Source organism: Prionailurus viverrinus, chromosome A3, assembly GCF_022837055.1.
Source record: "Prionailurus viverrinus isolate Anna chromosome A3, UM_Priviv_1.0, whole genome shotgun sequence".
Classification (NCBI taxonomy): domain Eukaryota; kingdom Metazoa; phylum Chordata; class Mammalia; order Carnivora; family Felidae; genus Prionailurus; species Prionailurus viverrinus.
Genome location: NC_062563.1, coordinates 12,252,092 through 12,267,931, shown reverse-complemented (window position 1 = coordinate 12,267,931; position 15,840 = coordinate 12,252,092). Strand labels below are relative to the sequence as shown.

At 50.6% G+C, this 15,840-nt stretch overlaps 1 protein-coding gene across 1 annotated transcript in view; it reads right to left on the bottom strand.

Moving 5' to 3' along the window:
• The window catches only part of KCNB1 (potassium voltage-gated channel subfamily B member 1), a 97,278-nt gene that overhangs the window by 70,459 nt on the left and 10,979 nt on the right, over positions 1-15,840 (bottom strand). The gene's annotated exons all lie outside the window — the stretch shown is intronic.

Genomic DNA, 15,840 nt, shown 5'->3' with positions numbered 1-15,840 from the left:
CACCTATAAGAGTGCCTGGCATATACCCAGTACTCAATAAATGTTCTTCCAGTGGATGCGTACAGTAGGGAGCCCAGTGCCCTTCTTTACAGCAGGAGGACCTAAGACCTGGGGAGGGGTGTGACTTGTCCAAGGTCACACCGTGCCTTAGCGCCCCTGAATCTATCATTTTCTCCCTGCCTGGCTCACCCTCTCTACTTCCTGACCTGAGCAGGCCAAAAGATTTGGGAGCCCCCGACGCACTCGCAAAGGCCCACATTAATGGGAAGCTGGCACGGAGCCTCCCCAACTTCATTACCCCGTCCAAGGTCGGTGCAGAAGCCTGCCAGGCCAACACTCAGGAAATGCCGGTCAATGGGAAACAAGGCCCCGGCTTGCCAGAGCTTCTCCATTGGAGAGGGGGAGCATTCCTGGCAGAGAGGGTGGGGAGGGAGGGCCAGGCCAGCCTTTAAAAGCACTCTGCAAACACATGCTTGGACTGCAGCCCACTCTGGCCATGGTCCCCACCAAGTCAGCAGAAGAAGCAAAACTCTTTGGGCCCTGCAGGACACTGCACGGGGTGCGGCCTGGGGGGGGGGGGGGTCTGTGTTCGTGAGGACTGAGCCAATAAGAGCCCACCCTGAAGATCGAGGGGAGACGGCAATGCTGGGGGAGGGGACAGACTGCCCTAGGCGGAGGGTCACTCTTAATTGTCAATCCCCAGCACTTGCACATGGATGGAAGTTTTAAATACACTGATCACTTCCTCTCAGGATTCAGGTGGGTGCTTCCAGACGCAGAGCCTGAGGCGAGGATTGTTAGGTAGCAGATGCATTGAGGAAGTACCTTTGGGAGAAGGGAGAGTGAGGGAAGCCGGACACCTGCATTGGAAAGTGGTCTCAGCAGGCAGCTCGCTCAGCTTGAGCCCACGGGGAGCTCAGGAGTGTGGACAGCACCCGGAGTTGGTCTCACCTTAAAGTAAGAAGGCCTCCGCACCCTTGATTCGGTGAGTCACTGGCTGCAGGCCGCCCGCAGCGGGGTGGGAGCTATTGTGGGCTGCAGACCCCCAGGCAGGCCACTCCCACTGGCCGAGGGTACTATGAGCCATTAACAGTCGGTGGGCCGCGCCAGCCTGGAAAGGGGATGTGGGTCACTCATTGCAGTGACTACCCCCCCCCCATTGCATTAATTCATCGGTACCTACACCTCCCCACCTTAGGGCCACCCCTCACGAGAAAGGAGGAAAAAATTGAAAAGATATGATGTTTTTTTCTGCCCCCCTCCATGGCAGGCCATTGCATCTGGTGTTTGAAGAACAACAACAAAAAAAATCAAACCAAAATAAAGAAATAAAAGCACTTCACATGTCCAGACTAACAGGATTCCAGAGTCTGCAAGGCACCGAGGGTAGCACATTGGAAGCGTGGCCTCCAGGCTCTCTGAGCTGATATGCCCGCTGCAGAGGCCTGACCCAGGACAGGATGGGGCCCGGCTCCAGGACCAGGCAGGGCAGATGAAGTTACAAGGTCAAGAAAGACAAAGCGGCCTGGCTGGGCCTCAGGGGAGGCTCTGGGACCGTCCAAGGCGGGGAGGGGGGTGGGGGTGGGGTGGCAGACCCGACCCTGTGGGGAGGTGGCATGATGGAGTAGGAGCCAGGGGGCAGAGGGTCCCTGGGAAGGTGACAGCCTGGCCTGCAGCCCCCATCCCAGCTGTGAGCCCTGAGCAGCCCTGAGCAGGGCCTAGGGCAGGGCCACTCCTCACCTTTACCTCTGCCAAGTTGAACCCTCCCTCCCCTGGGCACAGCGCTCTACAGTGAGCAAAACACCTGCAGCTCAGCATGTTGAGGTGGGTGAGCCAAGGGCTCAATGCTACACATGGGGAAACTGAGGCTTAGAGAGGTGCACAGTGACCCCCTTGGTTAACAAATGTTGATTAAGCACCTACTGCTGGGGAGACTGTAGTGAACAGAAACCCGGTTCGCGTGGAGCACATATGCAAGGGGTTCAGGGCTGTGGAGAGCAAGACGGTAACAGTTGCCCTGGAAAAGTAACAATAAAGCGGGGAAGGGAGAAAGAGTGCCGCGGTAGAGCTGGCCGTTTAACAATGGACGGTGAGAAACGGGAGAACGCCAGCTCTCGAGTTTGGCAGGTTCAGTGTTGAGATCCCAGCCCTGGCAGAGTCTTGGGCAACTGACTGGGTCTCTCTGAGCCTCCGTTTCCTCACCTGCAAACAGGAGGCTGTTGTGAGGAGGACGGGGCTCGTATGGGCTGCACCTCTGGATAAGGGGCTCTCGTGATGAACCCTAAGGCACAGGCAATACGCTTTTAAAGCACACTTTGAGGGCCGCTTCGGTCAGCTGCAACGGAGATCCTTGTGAGAATGCATTTCCACTAGAGACCTCCATTCTGTGATCTGGGGGGAGAGACCTGGGAGTCTGAATTCTGCTCGGGTTTGGGAATCCCTGACCTCTCAGGCTTGGGTGTGGGGTTGGCCCATGGCTGCCTCCCTGATGGAAACTCACAGGTGCCCAAAGGGGAAAGGCACTTAAGGATCACAGGGCTCAGCCCGTGTGCTCCCATGATGCAGATGGGGAACCTGAAGGAAGACCAGAGAAGCTGGGTGACTTGTTCAAGGCCACACAGCTAATGAGCACCAGAGCTGGGTCTGAGGCGGCTGATGGACGGAGAGAGTTACCAGCTGGTTCAGGTACCGAGCAGTGGGTCCCAGATAGTGGGGGTGGGATCAGTGTGAGAGCTGAACTTCACCCCAGGAACCTGCACTTCCTTCCCATTTGAGAGTGTTAAATGGCCCTCACCGGACGAGAAACAGGATCCTACTCTCCGTCCCACTCTGACCGGCCCAGGGCAGCCCAGTCTCCCAGTGAGCCCCTTCCTGCAGCCCGGTGGACCCTGCCCATGCCAAAGTGGGACACATACCAGCAGCGCTACAGGCACTGAGATCTGGATTTCTCAGCCTCGCCGTTAGTGGAATCACCTTGGGAGCTTTGAAAAATACCAGACTGTGGGGCCCACCCTAGAGATTCTGATTCAATTGGTCTTGGTGGGGGGGGGGGTGGTGACTTGGCATTGGGACTTTCAAAGGTCCTCAGATGGTTCTCATGTGCAGCCGAGACTGGTTTAGCCACACGGGGACAAGACATCAACTCACACTGATCCAGTGTGAGCAGTGCTAGCTTTTCCGATTCTCCTTCAAACCTTTGGACTCCCTTAAGGGGAAAGTCCACTTTTAAAGCTAACGGGATTTTAACACCTGTCTAACACATGTACATCTCCCCTTTTAACCCGAAGAAAGCAGGTGTCAGCCTCCAGCATCGGGCTAGAATTTCACAACATGATTTATAACTAATGGTACCAACTCTTCATGATACCAAATTTCCCCGCAAAACAACTTGATTTCAGTAAAATAAGTGAATTAATTTAAAGAAGAATATTAAGCAAATTCTATTTCGGGTATTTCCCTTGGACGCAGTAGTCTATGACTCAAACTGGTCTCACTTACATTCTCCTCTGGCCACAAGAATTGTTTCAGAGGTGAGCACGTGACTAAAATGTAGCCAGTCAGAGCCAATTCTGGAACTTTTGCTGGAATAGCCAGGAAAAAAGGCCTCTCTTTCTGCTGGCCTTGGTGCTTGTAGGATGGAGTCTGGAGAAAAAGTCACTTCAGAGAGGAGAGTGACCTTCTAAGGCCACAGGCACTAGGGCTGGAACTGAGATTTGAACCATGTGCCCAAAGGTAGTACAACTTCCAAATAAACCACATTTCTGGGTTTAGAGTCTTTACACGCAGCATTTGTTGAAGAAAAACTCAATAGCACCCAAGCAGGTACCTTTAAAAGCTGATAAAAGACACTGTCATTATCTTCAGCACATTCTGAGCACCAGAGAAGATGTGGCTATGTGTAAAGATTTTGGCACCCTTGTTCTTTTCAGGGTTGGATGGTAAGAAACTTCTGGTTGGAGTCTCAGCTAGACATTTCAGACTATCTCACCCACACCCCCCCGAAAGGAGTGTGATGTCTGCCTTCTGCCTACTGTGATAACCTCTGAATCCATCCATCCCTCCCTCCGTTTTTCTGTCTGTCCATCCATCTATCCAACACGATTTTACAGAACACTCCTAAGGAGGGAGGCACCGTGCCAGGTGCGGGAGAGACAGGTGAATACATAAACAAGTCAAGCCATCAGGGAGCCCACAGTCCACTCCAAGTGGGGGAGGGCAGGCAGTAATCAGATAATTGCATGCATGAATGTGACATTACAGTGGGAACAAGGCCAAACCAAGGGAGACAGGTAGAACTTTGAAAACCATAACTAGGGATTTGGCCTATTCAGAGATCAGAGAGGGCTTCCTGGGTGAAGAAGGCACATTCGATCTGAAAGCTTCAGGATGAGCAGGCAGTAACTGGGTGAAGTAGAGAGGAAAAGCATTTCAGGCAGAGGGAACAGAATGTGCAAAGGCCTTTAGTAAGTATGTGATCAGTGTGGCTGCACACAGGAAGCCAGGAGATGAAGTCGGGGGTGAGTGGCTGGTCACATGGAGCCTTTTGGACCCCTGGGAGAAGATGTGCCCTCTTTCCTCGCCCCATTTTCCTTCCAGTCAAATGGAAAACTCCCACCTTTCCCCTCCTCCCTCCCTTACATGATAAAGATGTGAAGAAACCAAACACAAAGCTGCCCTTATGATTTCTGGGCTTGAGAAGTACAGCAAAGCATACGCACGAGAGGGAGTTTGGGCTGCTTGCGGAGAAAAGGGAGAAGAGAAGAAAGAGAAAGACAAGCGGTCTAGGAGGAAAATGAAGAAGGAAAGCTCCAGGAGGAGCGGAGGGCGTGCAGTGGCTCAGTGCCCGGGCTCAAATCTGCACCTTTTAGCTGCATTCTCGCATGTGTCACTCGACCTCCCTGGGCTCAGTTTCCTCATCTGTAAAATGGGGGATAATAACAGTCCTTTCCTCATAGGGTGCAGTGAGGGCTGGATGAATTAACGAGTTTACCAGTCTGTCTGTAAAGAGGGACGTAGGAGTGACACGTGGGTGATATGCGGGTGTTGTCAGAACCCAGTCTGTCTCTAAACTCCTCAGAGTCCCCAGGACAGCTGGAGGGGGAGAAGTAGCTGAGGGGACAGAGGGCCCGTGGTGATGAGCTGTATGGGACAAGCTTTCGAAGGCAGCTAAGAAATCTCCCGGGGAGACCAGAACTCCTCCCTTGAGTGAGAGCATCTCATATCTGGGGGAAGGGCCAGGTTCTACAGTTTTCTGAGTAAAAAGGAAGGGGCTCTTGCCACCTCCCTCATAAGAAACCTCTAGTTCAGGGAAGATTATCCCCCACTGTTGAACTTTGGAATCCAAAAGCACTGACCGAGGGGGCTAATGGCAAATTCTTAGAAAAAAATGCCAGGGCCCATCATGAGGGAAATGACATTCAGTTTGGGAAGTCAGGAGGAAGATATTTAAGTGGAGTCCTAAAAGATGAGTTAAGGAGACCAAGGGGGCCAGGGTGGGGGGGGGGGGGGGGCTGCAAGATTGTTCTAGTTAGCACAGCATGTGCAAAGGTCCTGAGGTAAGACCCAGAATGGAGTCCTGAGGATCTGAGAAAAGAGATAGGGAGTCATTTAAAGTGTATAATATGAAGGCAGGGGTAGTTCTTATAAGCCCTTAGTGGTCAAATAAGGGCTTTGGAAATTATCCTGAGAGCAATGAGAAATCATGGAGGGGTGAATGCCCCTCCCTCTTGCCACTTCCCCTCATCCCCATCCAAAACCTCTGTACAGATAGAGTGGATGAGACAGGAGGCAGACTCTGCATGAAATAATATGAGGCTTGAAAAACTCTCTTAAGTATCTGAAGTGGCAACGTTCATTCGGTCAGTCAACAAATATTTATTTAGTGGCTACTATATGCTAGGCACGTTTTTTTTTTTTTTTAATTTTTTTTTCAACGTTTATTTATTTTTGGGACAGAGAGAGACAGAGCATGAACGGGGGAGGGGCAGAGAGAGAGGGAGACACAGAATCGGAAGCAGGCTCCAGGCTCTGAGCCATCAGCCCAGAGCCTGACACGGGGCTCGAACTCATGGACCGCGAGATCGTGACCTGGCTGAAGTCGGACGCTTAACCGACTGTGCCACCCAGGCGCCTCTTTTTTTTTTTCAATATATGAAATTTATTGACAAATTGGTTTCCATACAACACCCAGTGCTCATCCCAAAAGGTGCCCTCCTCAATACCCATCACCCACCCTCCCCTCCCTCCCACCCCCCATCAACCTTCAGTTCTTGGTTTTTAACAGTCTCTTATGCTTTGGCTCTCTCCCACTCTAACCTCTTTTTTTTTTTTTTTTTCCTTCCCCTCCTCCATGGGTTTCTGTTGAGTTTCTCAGGATCCACATAAGAGTGAAACCATATGGTATCTGTCTTTCTCTGTATGGCTTATTTCACTTAGCATCACACTCTCCAGTTCCATCCACGTTGCTACAAAAGGCCATATTTCATTTTTTCTCATTGCCACGTAATATTCCATTGTGTATATAAACCACAATTTCTTTATCCATTCATCAGTTGATGGACATTTAGGCTCTTTCCATAATTTGGCTATTGTTGAGAGTGCTGCTATAAACAATGGGGTACAAGTGGCCCTATGCATCAGTACTCCTGTAGCCCTTGGATAAATTCCTAGCAGTGCTATTGCCGGGTCATAGGGTAGGTCTATTTTTAATTTTCTGAGGAACCTCCACACTGCTTTCCAGAGCGGCTGCACCAATTTGCATTCCCACCAACAGTGCAAGAGGGTTCCCGTTGCTCCACATCCTCGCCAGCATCTATAGTCTCCTGATTTGTTCATTTTGGCCACTCTGACTGGCGTGAGGTGATACTTGAGTGTGGTTTTGATTTGTATTTCCCTGATAAGGAGCGACGTTGAACATCTTTTCATGTGCCTGTTGGCCATCCGGATGTCTTCTTTAGAGAAGTGTCTATTCATGTTTTCTGCCCATTTCTTCACTGGGTTATTTGTTTTTCGGGTGTGGAGTTTGGTGAGCTCTTTATAGATTTTGGATACTAGCCCTTTGTCCGATGTGTCATTTGCGAATATCTTTTCCCATTCCGTTGGTTGCCTTTTATAGGCACAGTTTTAACACCGAGAAGACGAGAAGACACAAGCAAAACCTGACCGACTCTCTCTCTGATGGAGCTTATAATGTAGCGAGATGAGTCAGATAAACCTAGAATATACCAGGTGGTGAGAGGGGCTTGAAAAAAACAAAGGGATGATAAAGGAATGGAGTGTGAAGGTCGGGGAGGGAGGAGGTGAAGGTCAGAGAGCAGGGCGCGTGAAGGTCGGGGAGGGGTTGTCTAGCATTTACTACGGGGTGAGACCTAGCGAGCGACCTGTCCCCGCCAAGCGCCACTGAGTGCCCATCATGTGCACATGCGCACGTAAGTAGGATGTAAAGACGGTTCCCTAGCACCTGTCCACTCCACCGTCAATGAAGCTCCCCGCCCAGCTGGCACTCACAGTGCATTTGTGGGGACCACAGTGACCAGCACACTATTCCACTTCTCCACAGGCTGCCGCCAGCCACCCTCTCAAGAGCCAGGAAGCCACACGCCCCTGGCATCCTTTCGGACCCTTGCCTGACACCGTTTGCCTTTCTCTGGATAATGGGACAGTGAGATCATCCGGGTTGCCCGCTGCCCCCCATCCCCCACTCCCTTGGGGTTGGTAGGGCTGCTTCCCTGGGCCCGCTCCAGGTCAACCGGCAAGAAAAAGAAGATTAAATGGAGTTGACAACAGGTCAAGGGTCTCTGGCTGGGGAGTCACTGTGCAGCCGCTTTCCTGGGGATCGTGTCACTTCTCACAGCACCGCCTGAGGGGACGGGCATCAGAAACAGGAGAGAAAGAGGCGTAAGTAACAAAATCTCACTGGCGAGATGGAGGTTTGGGGACTTTCTGTGGTTTGCATTTCCTCAGGAACTGCTCCCTGGAGGGTGGATGATGAAGCATTAATGACACACACGTAAGGGACGAAACCCACAAAATAACGAGTCAGGAACAAGAGTTCTGACTCCAAACATCAGTGTTCTCAGTGCGCCTGCCAGAACGCCAATCATGAGCGCCACTGAGGTGACCTGACCTCGACCTTCAAAATTCAGGCTCTGAACATCAGTTCCAACTTGGAACATCAGCGTTCCGACCTTGCCCGCTAGAGTTTCGATCACGAGTGGCGATACCTTGGCCGTGTACCCCTTGGGTCCAATTACGGATTGAGGAGTCTGACAATGGATGGCAGCCTTCCCACCTTGAATCCCAGAACTGCGACCCTGAATAGCGGTGTTCCAACAACGAACATCACTGCTGTGATCTTGAACATCAGAATTCCAACCCTGGGCACCCCGTCTCTACCAAGAATTCCCGAGTGTTCAAGCTTCCCAGCCTGAATTTGTAAAGCTGACATTACTTTGCAAGGATATAAAGTTTAATTCTACACAATAAACTCTTCCATGGGCCCACAGTCCCTAGAAATAAGCCAAATGCTTGCATAAGGAAGAAAGATGAAAATAACAGTAAAAATAGCACCAGCTCATGTTGGTTGCACATCAGGCACTTTGCTGAGCACTTTCCATGCTTTTTCTCATTCAGTTCTCTAGACGAAACCCCATTTTACCGATGAGGAAACTGAGGCTCAGATCCAATCCAGTTTGCTGACTTAATATTCAGTGCCTTTTACAGCAACTGCAGTAGCTTTTTCTTCCTGCTCTGGTTGGAGGTTGGGTAGGGGGATGTTGGATCCTATTAGCTAGTTAGTTAAGGATTCACCTGTGAATTTCCCTGACTTGTGTTAACATCCACCGGGGGTGACTTGGGTTTTGAAGCCAAGTCCCAGCTGGGTGGGACACTCATTCATTCAACAAACGCTTGCCACCCTGTCTTGTGCTGGACACCAGAGAGTAAGAAAAGGGGAGGGGGACCCGTTGCTTCTGTCCCCCAAGCCCCACCCTCACCTCTCCCTTCTAGGCGGGAGGGCCTCAGAGGCGAGAAATGATTCCTCCTTCTCCTTCTAGCCATCAGAAGGCTCAATGCTTCAAGGGTCAGATGTGGAGCCCTAATGGCTGAAAGTGGTCCACAAGACCACTCTGTCTGGCCCACTCAAATCTTTTAATTTTTAAAAAACTACTTGCCAACATTAGTAACTTGGGATGTCTCATATGGAAAATAAAATCGCGGGGTGGGCCCAGAACCCAGCCCGGAGCTGAACAGCAGCTGCCTCTCTTGATGGGCGCATATGCCCCAGTCCCCACCACTCCCTGCTGCCTCCTTGACACTGAGGCTGAGTGTTAACTGTCTTGCTCATTGAACTTGCCCTATTACAGTTCTTCCATCCACCTGCTTCACTTGTTATCACTACCCACCTGGCCCCTGTGGCCATCTGAGTCCGAGGTCCCAGCTTTGGCCTCCGTGTCCCAAGGCAGGGAGCTTGGGGAGGTACTTTTTCCTTGATAGAGTCACCGGGACTGAAGGACTTTCCACACTCCTCACCCCCAGGACTTCTGAGTCTTTCTTCCTAGCAGGCAGGGCCGGCTTCACGGGGGGTGCAGCCTGCATGGTCCCACGGGGCCCTGCGACCAGAAGGGCCCCGAGTTTGGCTGCGTGCTCTGCTGTCGCTGTCTTGAAATGCTTAGGGGTTTTTGCACAAGGGGGGCTGCATTTCATCTCGCAGCGCACCCCTCCCGCCACCCTCAGATTCTGCAACCAGCCGGGTCAGCATATCACTCAGTCATTAGGGGCATCCGGTACGCGCGCGCGTGCACGCGCACGCACGCACACTTCTCTAATCTGTCTGGAAAACCACCTCTTTGGATTGGTCTGTTCTCTTAATCACGAGGCCGTCAAGGGTCTCAGACTTTTATGTAGGGGTGGGGGGCGTGGGGGCAGCAACCTGGACGGAGAGGGAGGGGGACTAGGGGACTTGCCTTGGGTTGCATTTACACAGAGCTTTATGTAAGATAAAGCTGCCTACCCTCCAGCCACTCCCTGGCACAGGCGTCGTGCGAAGAATTCGGGCAGGCAAGGTGTCATCAGAGGCCTCGTTAGGGCAAGGTGTGGGGTCGACTATCTTTCTTCTCTCCCTCTTGAGAAAAGGAGGCGAAGATGAAAAACAACATCATGAACCCAGCACGTGCGCTTGGCCCGGCTCAGTGCTGGCCACTCCGGCGCGCACATCTTTCCTGCTTGACGATGCCATACCCATTTCCCAGCTGAGAAAGCTGAGGCCAGAGATGAAGGGTCTGTCTGCCCAGGTTTTCGTAGCTCATATGGGGCAGTGTTGGGATTATGAACCCAAGCGTCCAGAGTTCTTTCCACTTATGTACCAGGGAGGTGGCACAGCAGATGAGGGAAAACACCAGTGAGGAGAAGGGTGTCCGCGCCCAGGTGGCCCTAACTTCAAAATAAAGCAGAGAGACATCCTATCTCGGGAAGAGTGTAAGGGCCATCAGATCCAAACTGGTCGTTCAAGGTCAGGGAGGGCCTTTCTGAACAGGTGACATAGGAGCCGAGATCTGAAGGATGAGAAAAGGCAGCTGGTGTTGCAAGATCCGGAGTCAGAGGACCAGAGAGGTTAAGTAATTTGCTCAAGGTCACACAGGTAGCTTGAACCTTCATTCCCTCTGGCCATCCTCCAAAGCCCTCCTGACAAAGCCCCTACTCTGCATCAGGCCCCGAGGCGACTTTAGAATACAGGCCGGCAAACTTTTCCTGTAAATGCTATTGTAACTAAAAGCAGGTTCAGATAATAGGTAAGTGAATGTGGCAGGCGTTCCAGTAGAATTTTATTAATAAAACAAGCAACCCACCTACCCGGCTTCAGAACACAGAAATGAATACAAAACAGTCCTAGATTTTGAGAACTTCCTGCCTTACTCATGGAGATAAGACAAGGTCAGAAGAAAATAGAATAGAATCCAAGAGGAAGGATGCTAAATGGCGCAACAGAGAAAGAACTTGAAGAAAGATTGCTTCTGCAATTCGGGAAGGAAGGAGGTCAAGTACAGGTTCTCAGAAAGGACCATCTGCCCTGTGAGGCCCTCTCTGACCACACCCTCTTGTTCTCTGTCAAAATACCTTGCTTCAGGGGCACCTGGGCGGCTCAGTCGATTAAGTGTCTGACTCTTGGTTTCGGCTCAGGTCATGATCTCGCGGTTTGTGAGTTCGAGCCTCATGTTGGGCTCTGTGCTGACAGCTCGGAGCCTGGAGCCTGCTTCGGATTCCGTGCCTCCCTCTCTCTCTGCCCTCCCCCTGCTAGCGCGCGCTCTCTCTCTCTCTCTCAAAATAAATAAACGTTAAAAAAATTAAAAAAAAAAACAACACCTTGCTTCTGTCCTTCACAGTTGTACACATTATGCTCTGTGATTATTTTCATTTACTTTTTTTTTAATGCATCTCTCTCTCCAGTAGGCTGTAAACTCCATGGCGGCTGTAGATTTGCCAGCTTACGTTTATTTCCCATCTTGGTAGCAGCACTTAATCTCTCCTTGGGGTGCCATCTCCTTTACTTCCATCTCGGGGTCCCCTCCCAGCTCTAAGATGTGATCCACACTTGGCGAAGTGATTGGCTTAGGGACAGGCCAATGAAAACAGCCCTGGGGTTTTGCTGGATCTATTTGGAAAGAAACTTGCTTCCCACTCCCTCCCCACCCACCATGGAAGCCTGCAGTTGCTGGAGATTATCTTTCCGGCCATGTTACAGCCTGCTGAGAAGCCAGAGCTTAGAGATATCGGAGACTAAGTATTGATGGCATATTTAAGCCCCTGGATCCAGCCCTGCCTGAGGCCATCCCTAACCCAGGACTTTTCAGTTACATTTTTTGCTTAGGTCCGTTTGAGCTGTATACTTGTTACTTGCAACCAAGAGAATCCTAACCAACGGATACACAAGTGCTTCCCAAGCACCCAGCATGGTGCCTAGCATATAGTAACAAGCCCGTGGATGTTTGTCACACAAACAACATTGTGGCATTGAAGCAGGACCTCAAAACAAGCACACGTATCCGTATAAAGTTACAAGAACCAGAGGAGACCAGAATGGAAGCTAACTTTGAATCCAGGAATGGGAGAGGATGACTGAAATTGTGGTCACCATTTGAAACAATAATAAATGATGTGTACGCATATGCACGGCACAGGAGATGGAGGAAAGTCGATCCCTCCAAAGAGACGCTGGGAATTCCAGGCATGAAGAGAAGACGGAAGACAGGGCCAATATCATCATCCCATCTCTACCTTCTTTTTGCTCCTCACGTGCCCCTGGCAGGGGAGTCGTGGGCTGCCTCACTGGGGCCCTTGGGTCCACGAGGACTCTACGAGGCAGAGCTGGCCAAGGTGAAGGGCCCCGTGGATCACAGAGGCCTTGAACGACTCCAGGATGGGCCCTGGGTAGCAATAAGTGAAATATGATGACCTATTTTTAGAAGCTGTTTGATTCCAGGTCCATTACCTGGTGGATGTGAGTGATGGTGTGGAACTGGCAAACGTAACATTATTCTCGTAGATGGCGTCCGCCTGCCAGGCCACAGTGGGCAATTATGGTGGAGACCAGCCTTGTTGCAGAGCAAAAATGGAACAGTCAGGGCATGAGGAAAACACCTCAAGTGTCTAACTTAATTGTGTCTCCTTGTTGTGAATGAAGGCCAGAGGCCACTTCTTCCTGGCCCAGGAAACATGGGCCTGAGAGTGGGCAGGTAGAGACCAGGAAGGTGGGAGGATACGGAGGAGGTACACCTGAGAGACCCTTGTTTGTAGGGGAGATCCCTCTGACCAATCATCACATGATCATGCAAGTTTCCACACTCATTCACTCAACAAACATTTACTAACACTTAAGCAAAAATAACAACAACAACAACAGTTAACTTGTACTGAACACTTGCTGAGTGCCCATGACTGCTCTGAGTGCTTCAGATAGAACTGTCAGGGTGCCTGGGGGGCTCAGTTGGTTAAGCATCCGACTTAGGCTCAGATCATGATCTTAGTGTTCATGGGTTCGAGCCCCGCATCGGACTCTGTGCTGACAGCTCAGAGCCTGGAGCCTGCTTCAGATTCTGTGTCTCCCTCTCTCTCTCTGTCCCTCTCCCACTCATGCTTGGTCTCTCAAAAATAAATAAACATTAAATTTTTTTTTTTTTTTTTTTTTACATAGAACTGTCACCCTGGCTGTTGTGAGACTCCTCAAATTATGGATCGGGAAGTCAAAGCCCAGAAAAGTTAAGTCATCCTCCCAAGGACACACAGCTTGAATCGTCACTGAGCTGGGATTTGAGTCCGGCCAGTCAGGCTGCAGAGCCTGCTTTTTTAAGCATTCCTGTCTCTCTGTGGGCCAGGCCTGGCATCACATAACCACCCAGAAGCTACACTTAACAGTGTTTTGTGCGAGGAAGGTATGAACGTCAGGTTTTTGGAGCACAGAGGAGGGAGCACCCAGTGCTGCCTGAAGAGGATGTGGGTGGTGAAGGAAGAGAAGCTGTGGGTAGAGGAGAGGAAGAAAGGGGACAAGGCAGAAGAATCAGTCGGGCCCAAAGTATGGAGCAGGACTTTTGCATTCTGGGAATGCAAAAAGCTGAGTACGGTATGAGTAGAGGGGTCGTGGACAGGGATGCGCAGAGTGAATATGGAGCGGTTGGCTGGAGCCTTGAAGGCCAGGCTAAGGAATTTGGGCTTTACCCTGGGAGCAGTGAGAACCATGGAGGGGTTTTTGGAAGGGGGGATGTGAGCAGATTCTATCCGAGAAAGATGCCTCTTGGTTCTCTGCAGAGGATGAACTGGAGGAGGAAGGCTGGAGACAGGGAGGCCAGTGTGGAAGTTCAGTGGAAAGGTCAAGTTCCAACAGTGACAGGTCACCCTCTGATCTTATCTCCCCACCTCGCGGGCTGGCTCACTCTGCTTCAGCCACACTGGCCACCTGGCTGTTCCTTGACTGACCCAGACATGCTCCTGCCCCAGGGCCTTAGCACATGCTGTTTTCTCCATCAGGAACACTCTTTCCCCAAAAGTCCACATACCTCCTCCTCTCCTCTTCTGATAGTCTTTATTTAGTTGACATCTTCTTGGGAAGCCCTTTCCTATGCCCCCCACCCCCACCCCGGTCAAATACACTCTCTCCTTCCTGCTGACCTTTCTTCATGGCATTTATTATCAACCAAAAGACTACATTATTTGATCTTGTACTCTCATGCAAAATACTCCAGTTTGTATCTCTAAAAGATGAATATTAAAAAATTTTTTTTAACGTTCATTTATTTTTGAGAGAGAGAGAAAGATTCAGAGCACAAGCAGGGGAGGTGCAGGGAGAGAGGGAGGCACAGAATCTGAAGCAGGCTCCAGGCTCTGAGCTGTCAGCACAGAGCATGATGCGGGGCTCGAACCCACTGACTGTGAGATCATGACCTGAACTGAAGTCAGACGCTTAACTGACTGAGCCACCCAGGCGCCCCTAAAAGATGAGTATTTTAAAACACAACCACAATAACATGATCATACCTAAAAAATGGCATTAAGTCCTCAATAGCACCAAATATCCAGCCAGTGTTCATCTTTCCCGGTCATTTCATGACTCCTTTTTCACAGTTGCTTTGCTCTGGTCAGTTTCCGTATTTGTTAATGCTTTGAATGGTTTCACTCTCTCCCCTACTAGAATATTAGTGCCATTAGAGCTGGGATCTTTATTTTGTTCTCTGCTGTGTCCCCAGTACCTGGCACAGGGCCTGGCACACAGTAGGTGTTCAACAAATCTTGCTGAATGAACACAGCCAATCATAATCATACAGCTGATACTGATCTTGTGGGCATTACATGTTTCTTATCGTTATTTACCCTATTACCTTATCTAATCCTCATAACGTCTTTGTGCAGCAGGGGCTATGATCGGACCCATTTTACAGAAGGGGAAACTGAGCCATGTGGCTCAAGGACTCACAGCTAGAAAATGGCCAGGGCATAAGACCTGAGACACAGACTGGGCGTCCGTGGATGCTGATGGAGGCTGAGGGTTTATGGCTGCCCAGAAACTGCCCCCACATCCCACACAGTCTTCACAGATTCCTCTGCCCCCGCCTTCCCCCACCCAGGCCGCCATCTTCTCTTGCTTGGAACATTGCAACATCCTCCTGGCAGCTGGTCATCCTTTATTTCTGTAAAATGCCCACTTTCCAGGCAACATCCAGGGGGTGGACGTCCACGATGCACAGGACAGCCATCTTCAAAGGTCCAAAGTGCTGAGGTTGAGAAACCACGCTCTGGTTGAGAAACCAGAAGTATCCTGCATCCAGAGCTTAGCTGAAGTCCATGCGAGTCAGACTTCCAAAAATGTGTTAGTGATAGCAAGCCAAATTGCTTTTTTCACCAATTAGTGTGTATTCTCAGTTATCTTTAGGATAACACCTTTCATTCCTTTGACAAACATTTACTGAGTGCCTGCTCTATGGCAGGCACTGTTCTAGGCACTGGGGACACAACAGTGAACAAAACAGCCAAAGCTCTGCCCTTTGAAGCTGGTATCCAAGTGGGGAACAGAAAAAGTAATTGCATAATTAAGTAATTATATGCTATGTCAGGTGGAGAAACATAAAGCAGGAGAGGGGAATGGAGAGTGTCGGGGATACTGTTTTATAGGGTGGTTGGGAATGCCTCGCTAAGATGACATTCGAACTGAGATCTGAAGAGTGTGGGCAGTGAGTCTTACGGCTGTATGCAGGAAGACTACCAGGCAGAAGAAACAGCAAATGCAAAGGCCCTCAGGTGGGAGAGTGGTATGCCTGAGGAATAGCAAAGAGGCCACTGTGGGTAGACTGCAGTGAC